The sequence below is a fragment of the Erythrolamprus reginae genome, chromosome 2 (genome assembly GCF_031021105.1).
Source record: "Erythrolamprus reginae isolate rEryReg1 chromosome 2, rEryReg1.hap1, whole genome shotgun sequence".
NCBI lineage: Eukaryota > Metazoa > Chordata > Lepidosauria > Squamata > Dipsadidae > Erythrolamprus > Erythrolamprus reginae.
In genome coordinates this window covers 212,983,124-212,996,434 of record NC_091951.1, presented here as the reverse complement: position 1 = coordinate 212,996,434, position 13,311 = coordinate 212,983,124, and the positions used below count along the sequence as shown (strand labels likewise).

General features: G+C 43.1%; 1 protein-coding gene across 5 annotated transcripts in view; it reads left to right on the top strand.

Moving 5' to 3' along the window:
• The window catches only part of ILVBL (ilvB acetolactate synthase like), a 299,349-nt gene that overhangs the window by 35,274 nt on the left and 250,764 nt on the right, over positions 1–13,311 (top strand). For 2 of the 5 annotated variants that reach the window (XM_070741651.1, XM_070741656.1), the window contains exon 1: positions 3,885–4,295. The exons of 1 other annotated variant lie outside the window; for it this stretch is intronic. The gene's annotated coding sequence lies outside the window, so the exon portion shown is untranslated. Of the gene's footprint in view, positions 1–3,880; positions 4,296–13,311 lie in introns of those variants that run through there. 2 more of the 5 variants (XM_070741655.1, XM_070741654.1) reach the window with 2 other exon arrangements.

The following is a 13,311-nucleotide window of genomic DNA, read 5'->3' as shown; positions in this document are numbered from 1 at the left end:
GCATTTCAAGATACGAGCTAGGAGGGGAGAGACATTTCTGTTCTACTCCCGAGCTCAAATTTGGGATAAGAGCCGAGGACAAGTCTCGCTCCGGGCTGTGCCCCCTCCGAGCGCTCACCGCCCCCGCCCGGGAAACCGGAACATCCTTCCCCTCCACGCACTTCGCCCTGCCTGCTTCCTGGCTCAAGTAGGCGGCGGCAGACCGCCTTTGGGTTTTCAGCTGGGGGAGAGGGAGTTAGGAAGGTCCTCCTGCTCGCCTGGTTATCTTGTGTGCGCCGCAGAACGGGACGAGCCGGCGATGCGTGCCCTGTCTCCCCCACCCTGGCTGCAGGCCGTCCGCGCCGCTGCTCCGCTCGGTCGGCGGTCCCGGACAGGCAGGAGCCGGGGGCTGGCCTGCTTTTGGTCCCCCGCCGCCCGCTGGCTGCGAGCGCTCTGCCAAGCGGCTCCCCCCGCTCCGCGTCTCCTTTCTCTTTGTTTTGTCTCTGAGTCTGCGGAGGGAGGGAGGGAGGGAAGCAGAGCGGGACGGCAGGCGAGGCGACCACCTCTCCGCTTGCCAAGCGCTGCAGGGAAGGAGGGAGAGAGAAGCAGGTGTGCAGCAGCCGCCGCAGAGGCCAAGTCTTGCTCCGGGCTGTGCCCCCTCCGAGCGCTCACTGCCCCCGTCCGGGAAACCAGAGCATCCTTCCCCTCCACCCACTTCGCCCTGCCTGCCTCCTGGCTCAAGCGGGTGGCGGCAGATTTTCCAGGTGGGGTGCTCGGAGGGGGCACAGCCCGGAGCGAGACTTGGCCTCCGCCGCGGCTGCTTCCCGCCTGCTTCTCTTTCCCTCCTTCCCTGCGGCACTTGGCGAGCGGAGAGGCGGTCATCTCGCCTGCCGCCCCGCTCTGCTTCCCTCCCTCCCTCCCTCCGCAGACCCAGAGACAAAACAAAGAGAAAGGAGGCGCGGAGCGGGGGGAGCCGCCTGGCAGAGCGCTTGCAGCCAGCAGGCCAGCGCCCAGCTCCTGCTTCTCCGGGGCCACCGACCGAGCGGAGCAGCGGCGCGGAGGGCTTGCAGCCAGGGTGGGGGAGGCGGGGCGTGCATCGCCAGCTCGTCCTGTTCTGCGGCGCACACAAGGTAACCAGGCGAGCAGGAGGACCTTCCTAACTCACTCACTCCCAGCCGAAAACCCAAAGGCGGTCTGCCGCCGCCTGCTTGAGCCAGGAGGACAGGCAGGGCGAAGTGCATGGAGGAATGGGAAGCTGAAGCCGCCAGCGTTTGAGCTTCCGATTCCTCCACGGGGGGGGGGGGGAGGAGCAGGATGACCTTCCTGACTGCATGGCATCCTGCATGCAGGATGACATGCATGGCAAAGGGGCGGGGAGGATCGGGAGGCTCAAGCCTCCTTCGGTGGTGGTGGCCGGTTTCTGATTTTTGGGCTTGCACACATTAATCGCTTTTCCATTGATTCCTATGGGAAACAATGTTTCGTCTTACGAACTTTTCACCTTACGAGCCTCCTCCCGGCACCAATTAAGTTCGTAAGATGAGGTATTACTGTACTATCAACCTTAAAACCATTTACAAAATCAGGCATCTTGGATAAGACTGGGTAAGATGTATGGCCCAAACGACGGTGCCATCCGTGAACACACCTGGAATGAAAAGATTTGTTTGTTAATACAGGTTTAACATTTGAAACATCATTTGGAACCTCTTGAACCTCATTGGCTTTAGGAGCCTTTGTATCTATAGTAGCAACAGGTTTTCTCTCTGGACCTGTGCTTTTGCCCTTTGGAACCTTTATACTTACATCAACCTTTGCAGGAGGATTTGGCTTTAAGTAGTAAACACCTCTAATTGGAAAACCAGTAGCAATGACTTTTTCATTCTTAATAATGTAAGCTTCTTTTAGTTTAAAGTTCACTTCATAACCTAAGTCTTCATTCAGGCGATATGTGCTGAGTAAGTTGCTTGTAGCGCGTGGAACGGATAAAACACATGGGATGAGTTGATCTAATTCTTTTATGTAGACAGTTCCTTCTCCTTCGACTTTGCATAAGTGGTTTGATACTGCATGTAATTCTTTAATATCAGTCTTATAAAATTTTGTGAAAAGTTCTTTTTGGTAGGTGATGTGAAAAGCTGTTCCGCTGTCTAATGTCTATAAATGTCGAATGTCGTACTGTGGACTCTTTTGTGGAACATTGTTCAGGATGAAAGAATTGACATAAGGACGTGGCTCACCTCTCGAACCTCGTTGAGATGATCTGTAGTTGGTGGAGCCTCTGCTTCTGGAACCCCTAGGATCTGTTCCTCTGGGCTGAGCAGGATATTGGGAGTGTTGAGACTCACCAGATTGAGAGCGTTGAAAGTCTGTTCTTCTAGGCTGATTGTGCTGTGAATATCTTGAAGTGTAGCCCCTTTGTTGATAGCCTCTACTCATTGTAGGTTTGTATCCGGATGATGTAGTTTTGAGTCTACTTTGCATAATTCCTTCTTCTTCTGTTAACAGTTTGCATACTCTCGGAGTTGTACGTTGGGCTAATGGTATGTTATTATATTTTGTAATAGCATCTTTCCATTCATGATTGAGGGAGGCGATTATTGCTGTATTGACCTGCATTTGACCAATTTGATAGCCTCGCTCTATTAGATCCTTTTGCATTGCTAGCATCTTAGATAAGTGTGAAGCAATTTTCTCTCCAGGCTTTAATTTTGTAGTGAAAAATTCAGTGAACAACAGGCATGTTCCTTCTTCTGAAACTGGTCTATAAAGTTCATCTAAAGATATGATTAAATCCCGGAATCAATTCTAGATAGATTTGAAAGGCTCATCATTTTTATGTATTCCCACCAAAAATTCCACTTAGCCAAACCTTTTTGGTCCCTTCCTCAATTTAAGATACTGTGCTAGCCTTGATCATAAACAAAAAGAGAGTAAATACTAATAGAGATCTTGATATTAATACAATTATTCGTAATAATTAATACAATTATTCGTATATATTATTCTATAGGGTTATAGAAATTAGCAGTAAATATTCTGAATACACTTCTATAGTTTGTATCTATTGCAAATAAGTCAAAAATAACTTAAAACAAATCAATCTAAATAACAAAGCAGGATAATTCAAAGCAAAACTTAATCATATATCAGACTATAAATAAAGGTTAGGAAGGCAAGAAAGGTCAAGCATGTTATATCAAATAAATTAATTAGTTATCTGACAATCAGATATTCAGTTATTCAAAATTTATCAATAGAATCAAGTATAAGCAATGGTCTAACAGTGGTATACTGTATATAGAAAGAGCTGAAGATGGGGGGGGAAGGGTTGTGAATAGATAGGCCTGGATTTCGTAATGGGCATAAAATCTCCATCTCTAAAGACTTCAGGAATCAGGCACCTGCTGTAGACTGTTGGGGCTGCTTTCTGCCTCAATTAATATCCCCCCAAATATTTCATTCTTCTGCAGGAGGTGGGCTTCCCACAGGTGACCCCTGGAAATCTTGCCGTGGAGTTTACAGTATTCTGGGTGCGAAAAACCTCAACAGCCCTCAGACCAGGCTCTCAACAATATGGTCGCGTTGTGGGCCAAGCATACCCTAAAATAGGGGTCCTGCACCTGTGATCCACGACCCACTACAGGATCGCGGGCTAATCTACATTGGCACACGTGTGGCTAGTGGCCGCGCCTGTGTAGGCGCCCCCCCCCCAGTGCTCGCGTCGCCGTGAACTGCACACACGCACTTTCCCCTTTCACAAAATCATCCCCTCTCCCCCCCCACTCCCGGCCGCCAACCCGGAAAGATTAGGATCTCTGCTCTGAAGCCGTGATAAAGTACGCTTTGCTTATGCCACGAACTGAAAATTATCTATCACAGCCCTTTGAAGCGGGAACACTACTGACCAGCAAAGCCAGGCAGAGAGTGATGTTCTGGGCTTATTTGAGGCCTTGCGCTTCCTGTCGCAGGGGGGGCGAGTGTCGTGTGATTTTTATTTTTCGAGGCCGAAAACGCTTGAATTTTTTATCATTGTAGGCAAGAGATCCCGACCGGGGAGAGACTGCAGCCGGCCTTCTAGAGGCGGAGAAACGGCGTGTAAAATCACCCGGTCGCCCCTATGCGCCCGAGTCGATGAGTGGCAACAAAGGCTACCAATCAAGTTGCCAGTTCTTTCTCCAGGTCTTGTTGCCGGCGGGGCGAAAGCGGCGTACGCCGAAGGAGGCGGTGCTGGCATAGCGAACCCGCCCGCCATCGCCAATTCCTTCACTAGTGGTGCGGTGCCGGTTTTTCCAGCATTCGTCGTTCCTTGTTCGGTAAGTTGAAGACTTTGAATGTCATTCACTTTTCCAGAATCGGGTGCCGGGATGGAGACGGGAAGGTGGAAAGAAAGCATCCTTAGACTTTTGTGACTGGAGTAGCAGATTTTTAAGAGTCTGAATTCCATAGTCAATACCGCAGTGGAATTTGTACCCTGCGAATGTCCTCCTCTGCCACATGGACGTCTTTCCATTCCTCGGGAGGTAGAGTTGCCACTCTTAACAGAGGCCATGATGCCAACTGCTTCCCTGCCTTTCACAGTCCCTCGGCTTTTCCATCAGACACGATGTTTCCAGCAAGACTGGTCGGAGAAATGCGGAGTCGATTGATTTCATAAGTTGAGCTTCTAGGCAACCAGCCAATTCCGCGGAGATAGGTGGACGTGAGAAAATGTAGGATACTTTATTTTGGACAATTTGACATATATTTCCCATTTAAAAAACCTATCATCATAGTGGGTAGAAATGTATTAGGATGCATGTGGGAAGTACAGTAAGGGCTCCAGACTGACAGCTCTCTTGACTTTGCCCCCAGACTCTGACTCTTCTATAATAAGTTTGTTGTGGCATATATCAACAATTATTTAACTTTGATCACCACTGATCTGATAACATGCTGTAAAATACTGTCTTTGGAGATGACCTGTAGGCGCAATAAGTGATACAAAATGCAATGGCTTGACTCCTAGTGGGTTAACTAATAAGCCAGGTGTTGAAGCTAATGATTGACAGTTAGGCATTTTACATGCCTAATTCAGAGTGCTGATTGTTAGCTTTAAAACAGCTTATGAAGCTTTCCTGTACTGTGCACAATTATTAGGCAACTTATATTTTTGATGATTAATTTTATTATTGAATAACTACAGTGCTCTCAGTCAATCCAAAATGTTAATAAACCTCAAACTTGAATATTTAAGGAAGTAAAAGTGAGCTTCTGGCTTTCTTAGAGGAATATGTGCACAATTATTATGCAACTAAATAAAAATATTTTTCTATATCTTTTATTTTCATCTGTTAAAGTGAAAATGAAAAAACCTTCAAAATTTACAAATAAATATTTCTGTGATTTCAAATAAAAATAATTCGTTACCAATATAGCCATCCTTCTTTTCAGTAACAATCATAAGCCTTCCATTCATAGAGTTTGTCAGTTTCTTGATCTGTTAATGATCAACTTCCTGTGCAGCAGCAACCACAGCCTGTGTACTGTTTTTCTTCAATATAAATCTCCCTTTTAGGAAGGGTCCACAACTTCTCAATAGGGTTTAGATCAGATGAGGAAGGGGCCATGCCATTATTTTTCGTTTTTAAAGCCTTTACTGGCTAGCCACACAATTGAGTACTTTGATGCATGTGATGGAGCAGTGTCCTGTATAAAATTATACTTTTCTTGAATGATACAGACTTCTTCCTGTACTACTGCTTAAAGAAAGTGTCTTCTACAGACTGGCAGTAGGTTTGGAAGTTGATTTTGAGTTCATCTTTAACCCCAAAAAGTCCCAAAGAAGCCTTCAGGAACCTCTGTAGGCAGCAAGGCCTCTGCAGCTGATAACAGAATTCCAGATCGATCCGGAGCTCTGTTATTGGCTGCAGGGACCTTTAGGAAAGCCTTGTTGGTCTTGCCAGCTGCAGATGCAAGGCAGGTGATGTGTTATCTGGCTGCAACTCTCCGAAGGTAAGTAGGAGGACAGCTCCACCCTCCCATCCCCATCATAGCTTAATTTTTACCTGTGCACTCTGGAATGGGCGGGGTCTTAATAAGAGTTTATTTTGGGGTGATGCTTATATTGGGTGCATGTGTAAAAATCAAGTTATGTCTTACTTTCAGAATAGGTCATATTTTCAGGGAAACACTGTGTCTTGTTCAGTGGTGATTGGATTTCAGCTTCCCTTTGGCCATTTCTCTGAGCACTGGACACTTTATACTTCTAGACATTTCTGGTCGGTTGTAGTTCTAGAATGTGTTAGCACTGGGGAGAGGGGCGGGGCCAATGGCCACAATGGCACAGAGCTCCCTTTCACCTGTGGGGGTGCTCCAAATCCCTGCTGCCCAGGGCTCTTGGTTCTCATGGAACTGGGCCAGATCCTCCCTGGAAGGGAGGTGAAGATGGGGTTGCTACCAGGGGTTGGCATACCACCCAGACGAACTGGCTTGACCTCCACTGGTGGCAGTGCGAAATCGGCTAGGCTGCCTTGCCTGAGCTGACCTAAGTTGTGTTGCTGATACCGCAACACAAGGATTGAAGCAGTGAGGGAACACCTGGGAGGAGAACTCCTAAGAACTTTGCTGGAGAGGTGGAGATGGAATTTTAAACTGTGCTGTTGAGTGAAGCGGCCAAATAAAGATTGGAGACTGATTAGCTTATTTTGGATTTGGAGTAAAAAATAAAGTTATCGGAAATGGAAGGAAGCAGCTGTATCTGAGGTGAGGAGTCAGTGAAAGCTTCTCAAACAGCAAGAACCCAAAAGTGCATTTAACAAGTAAAGATATATAAATTGGATTATAATAATATCCTAAAAAATTCTAAGAAGATTGATTTACTTTTTATTTTACTGAGAGATTTAAGCTTTCAAGTAAGAAAATAAAGGATTGGAATTTGTAAAACAACCCCACCTGCTGGTTGGAGGACTTACTACAAGAGACATTTTGGATTTATTTTCTTTGTTTTGTATTGTGATGTTACAAAGAACCTTCTTTGTTTACCTGTGAGGGGAAAAAAGGAGTATATTAGTTGATACTCTTGGATGATGGAAAAAACCTAGGAACTGTCTGAGTGAGGCGAATAGATTGAATATAAAGTGAGAATATTTAACCATGCTACGTATACTGTTACACATGGACAAATGTTGTAAAGAAGAACGGATTGTGATTATCATAATTAAAGATAAAATAATGGATTATGATTGTGATAATTAAGGATAAAAATTCACAAAGATTTAATAAATTATTAAAATTAATGAAGATTTTTTAGTTAATTTAGAAAAATAATTTAGAAATAATTCAGAAAAAAATTATAATCAATTTATTGATAATTATGAAATATTGATAATGAAGCTGCAATGGCAATGCATGGAACCACAGCCTCGCAGGGAGACAACTGGAATGATGTTGCATGCATAATATTCCAGGCCCCTGGGAGACATTAAAAAGAGGGAGGGGGGGCTTCGTCGGAGCGGAGCTGGCGAGTGAGCTGCTGCTCTACTGGCACGACTTTTTCTGCTTTTAAAATTTAAATCAGGTGCCCAGAGTGGGGTACTGTAAGAGGTGGTTATGCTGGACCCGATGAGAGGACTGCAAACCCTCGTTGGCTTAGGCTTTTAGACCGCCAGGACCGAGCAGAAAATAAGCTAGCATTTGCTAGCCCCTAGACATGGCCACCCCATAACAACGAGGAGGAGAGAATAAGATCGGTGATCATCGGTATTTACCTTGGAGATCCTTTTTCTTCGGAGACTTCTTGAATGTTTGTGAGATTTACAACTAGGTGGAAAGAAAGAGCAGCTCTGTTTTTATTTGAATAAGCGGCGACTGAGAGGTTCGAGCAGCAAAATAAAGTGATTGGAGATCAGCAAAGGGCGACATAACTGACAGGCTTTGAAACTGACAGGCTTTGAAACGTGGAAGGCAAGGATTTAACAACTATTGCAGCCAGGCGTGGAAGAAATATTACAAGAACTAAAGCCTGAAGATAAGGTAACTTGTGGGAGTAAAAGTATAACAGGGGAGTGTTTGGTTTCTTTTTTAAGTACACGGTGAAAGAAACTAAAAGATCTGTCTTCATTGTAACTGCGTCACACAGACATTGCCGTTTCATCTGCTTCGTTTGCTAGCTGATTGACCCTACATGGAAAACAAGGGAGTACTATATTGTACCATACTATTAACTATTTAGATGTCTCAGTCTCAACCTGCTAAACTTAAATTTTGGATTTATTGTGATATATTGAAATAACTTGGGACTGAGAAAAGCTTTGGTAAATAGGAATCAAGGATATTATGGTAACTAATTGGATATAAAGAAGAAGTGAATGAGTTGTAAAGACTTGGACTTGAATATTATTTGAATATTACTATCGATGAACTGAAACCTAAACAGATTATTTTTCTCTTTTCATCTCTTCATATTTACTCTCTCCTTTACCAAATATTTGGACTGAAATGTTGAATATTCAATGAATTGAAAATCAAAATACTCTATGTCATAATAATATTATTGTCTAGCTTTTTCATGAAATATTAATGTTAAGTACCTGTTCTGTCTGGGTGCCCCCAGACTTCAACACCAACTGGAAAAAGCAGCCAGACACGCTGGTAAAAGCAAAAGCACTTTATAGTTTGAAAAATAAACACAGAGAAAAACCTGTTCTTCCCAACAGGCAGGCTATGAGACTTCACAGCAGAGTCCTGATGGCCAGACAATACAGCAGACTTCTTTCTGGCACACCCACCACTGTAGAGAATAAGACCCACACCTTTCCCCCCCAAGGTTTCAGTATTCAAAGTCACAAACCAGAATTCCAAGACGCCAAAGATCACAGCCAGGTCCCAGGACTCCCAAAGATAATACTCCACAAGCCAGGAAGAGTGGGTCTGCCTTTTCAGCCTTTCCAGAGAGCACCACACCCAAACCCAGCTGTTGCCTCTTTAGTGCTGAAAGTACCTGGCTAATTGTCCCCTTCATTGTGTTGCTCTTCTCTGCCGGAGATCTATGATTGCTTGTGCATTTTCATCTAAGGAATCCAGGCTGCTTGCTGGGGAGAGCTCCCCCGAGGGGGACTCTGGCTGTCCTCCCTCTCCCTCAGCCTGAGATTCCTCCTCCCCGTCTGCCTGAACCTCCTGTTCCTCATCCTCCCCCTCTGAGCAGGAAGCCGGCAGAGGATCAGCCGTTCCCTGAGGGGCCTCAGACGGAATCACAACAAGTACCTATATGTTAACATAGGAAAATAATGAATTGAAAGTTATTAGGTTATTAAGAAATATTATTATTAATTAATTATTCACTTTTAAAATTATATAAGTATATTATTTAGTTATTGATATTGATATGTTAAAATAAGACAATAAGTGCATATATAAAATATTACATAGATATCAAGTATAAGTTTAACTTAAGTTCAGTATTAGCATAAGCTCCTATATTGGAGCGAATCTCTCTGCTTTTTTCCCTTTCTTGCTCTTTTTTCTTGTTTTCCTTTTGCTTCCCCCCTTGCCATAAGGCAAATAGTCATATTAATTAGTAGGTGTGTGGAGAAAACTATATTAAGTGTTTAAGATCTATGTGCTTCTCTTTACAACTATATAAATTGATATTAGAATAATAGATAGAAAATATTACTTCGTCTTAGAATATTGTGATATTCATATATTGAGTTGGACTAGACATATAATATATAGGGGGTGTTATTGGCTGTAAATTAAAAGTTCCAATGGCAACTCAACAAACTATAATGAAATCATTGAGGAGGGGTAATTTAACTATTGCATCCCCAGCTGTACAAAAATCTTCCTCAGCCTCTGATATTAACATCGCAGAAGATAAAGAACAGACTCCTACCTTACAAACGTTACAGAACTCTCTGGATAAAATACAGGAGTTTATGATTAAACAACAGGAAGCTACAAATAAAACTCAAAAAACAATATTACAAAACCATTTAGAAACACAAAAGAAATTTGAGGAAGTATGCAAGAACTTTGTCAAAATTAATACTATAATAGAAGGAGTCCAAAAGACAGTGGAAAATCATGAGACTAAGATTAAAAAGGTAGAAGAGACAGTGGAAGCTAATAAATTGAGATTAAATGATAATGAGGAGGAGCTTAAAAGAGTAAACAAGGATTTGGAAACGGCAGTGGCCCAGCTCGAATTTGAAAAAGCTTCCTTTTATTTAAGCTTACAAAACGTCCCAGAAAAAAGGGGGGGAAATCTATTTGAGACAGTGGTTGAACTATTTACGGAGAAGTTGAAAATAGACGAAGAAGAACTAGGCAGACACATAGATGAGATTTAACGGGTGCAAACCAACTATGCCCGGAGGCATCAACTCCCCAGGGAGATTCATGTTAGATTCACAAAGAAAACACTAAGGGACGAAATTTATAAGAATACCAGAGGCATAGTAGCGTATAAAGGGAAAGATATTAAAGTATTAAAGCAGATCCCGAGAAGAATTAGAGAGCAAAGAAGGGATTTTCATTATTTCACCACAAAGTTAATAAGAGAAGAAATACAGTTCAGGTGGCTGATACCCAAAGGGGTGATGGTCACCTGGAAGGGGGGAAAAAATCTATAGAAACAGTAGATCAGGCGGATCAATTTATAGCAGAGCATCTAAAAACAGAAAGGGAATGAAATATTGAACTAGAAAGAGCAAGTAGGGAGGAGGGAGAGATTGAAGAAGAAAGAATAACTAATTCTAAAAAAGGAGGAGAGGGGAAAATTGAAACCTACCGAGAATTAAAAAGCAGTAAAAGAACAAAATAGATAAGAACAGGATGGATAAGCAGGTCAAATTATTTTCTGTGAATATTAACGGATTAAACTCATAAAAAAAAAGAGGACAAGTATTTAGTAAATTAAAAAAGCAAAATGCGGATATCATATGTCTTCAAGAAGTACATATAAAAAGAAAAGATAAAACAATACTGGAAAAGCCTAAATTGGGGAAATTATTTACATCTTTAGCAGAGGAGAGGAAAAGAGGGATCGCAGTCTATAACAAAAATTGGTTAAATCTCAAAATAATAGAAAGAGATGAAGAAGGGAGGATACGTATTATAGAAATTGAAATTAAAAGGAAAAAAATAACATTAATTGTTACATATGCACCTAATAACGACAAAAAAGCCTTTTATAAAAAACTATGTCAAAAAAATAATAAAACTTGAGGAAGAAAACATTTGTGTGGTTGGAGACTAACGCAATAGCAAATTTTGAGAAAGATTATAAGGGAATGGAAAGAAAGAAAAAGAAAAAAGAATTGCCAGGTGAATTTAAAGATATAGTAGAGGAATTTAAACTGAAAGATATATGGAGGGAACTGCACAAAGATGAATATAAATATACTTACTACTCGAACCCACATAAGTCATTGCCCAGAATAGATATGGTATGGACAGATATAGAACTCCAAAAAGAGATAATAGCGGCTGAAATTGAACCCAATCTTTGGGCGGATCATAATCTGATAAGTATTACAATTAAAGGAGATTATAGTAGGAGGTATAGATGGACAATGGACACTAAAATAATAGAAGACAATCAATATAAACAATACATAGATAAAGAACGAAATTTCTTTCTAGAAAAAAATTGGAATAATGATACATCAATCCAAAACATTTGGGACATGACAAAGGCGTTTATAAGAGGTCTAACAATAGCATATATAAGTAAAAGAAATAAAAATAAGAATAACCAAATGAAAGAAAATCAAAAGGAATTAGAAAAATTGGAAATTAAAATGATAAAAGACCCAGAAAATGTGGAAATAAAGGAAGAAATGGAATTAATTAAACATAAAATTAATATTTCAGTACAGGAGGAGATAGCTCAAAAGATAAAATTAGCAAGACAAAATCAATCTGAACATGCGAATGAGCCAGGAAGATGGTTGTCATATTTACTAAATAGGCGTTGATTGCTTACCTGAACGCCTCTTCTCGTACGGTGAGTGGGTACAGCAGTCACGTGGGTTGCTCCTGTCCAATCCGATGGGACTGAGCCTAGTATTAAAAAAGCCTGCTGGATCCGCCCCTTCCCCAGAATTCGCGAATCCATAGACTAGGCTCAGTAGTGAAGCTCCATAATGTTCAACTCTCATGTGTTAGAAGAAAGGTAGGAATAGAAGTCATAGAAGACCACACAAAAGGGAGGGAAGTGACTGCTGTACCCACTCACCGTACGAGAAGAGGCATTCAGGTAAGCAATCAACGCCTATTCTCCGTACTGAAGGAGTGGGTCCAGCAGTCACGTGGGACATACCCAATAGATAGGTCCCTAGGGTGGGATTAGATTGCTATCGTGAGAGATAACGGATTGGAGTACCCTTCTGCCGAAGGCAGCGTCCGCTGAGGCGTAAGAATCGATTTTGTAGTGCCTTATGAAGGAATTTGGCGAGGCCCAAGTGGCTGCTTTGCAGACTTCCTCCAACGGGGCTTGAGTCGCCCAAGCGGCAGATGTGGCAGCACTTCTGGTGGAGTGCGCTGTAATATTCTTTGGAATGGAGAGGGAAGCTGTCTCATAGGCCTTAGAGATGGTCCCTCTGATCCAACGGCCTATTACTGTTGAAGACACTTTGGATCCCATAGATCTGGGATGATAGGCCACGAAGAGTGCTTCAGACCTCCGAATGGGTCCTGTGCGTTGAATATAAATTTTTAGCGCTCTAGTAAGATCCAGAGTGTGCCATCTAATTGCCAGGGGGTGCTCCCGTTGGAGACAAAAGGAAGGTAAGACAATATCCTGGGATCTGTGGAACATGGAACTGACCTTGGGTAGAAAGGTGGGGTCCAGTCGCAGAACCACCTTGTCCTGATGGAACTGACAGATGTCCTGTCTGATAGAGAGGGCTGCCAACTCAGATATGCGTCGGGCGGATGTAATCGCCACCAGGAATGCTACCTTAAAGGATAGGTACCTGAGGGACGCAGATTTCAGGGGTTCGTAGGGTGCCTGAGTAAGGGAATGGAGAACCCGTGGCAAGTCCCAGGAAGGATATCTGTGGATCTTAGCAGGCGTGAGGTTGGCCACTCCTCTGAGAAATTCTTGAATTTCCGGAAAGGAGCGGAGAGGCTGCCTGCGAGGCCCCGCCAAGGCAGAAGAGATGGCTGCCAGGTGGCGACGGATGGTGCTGGTAGAGAGGCCTTGGTGGAAACCTTTCATGAGGAAGGAGATTATCCTGTGAATGGGAAGACACAGGGGAGATAAGCCCTCCTGCGAGCACCACTGATGGAATTTGGACCAAGTATGGTCGTATATCCGGTTGGTAGACCCTCTTCTAGACTTCAGGA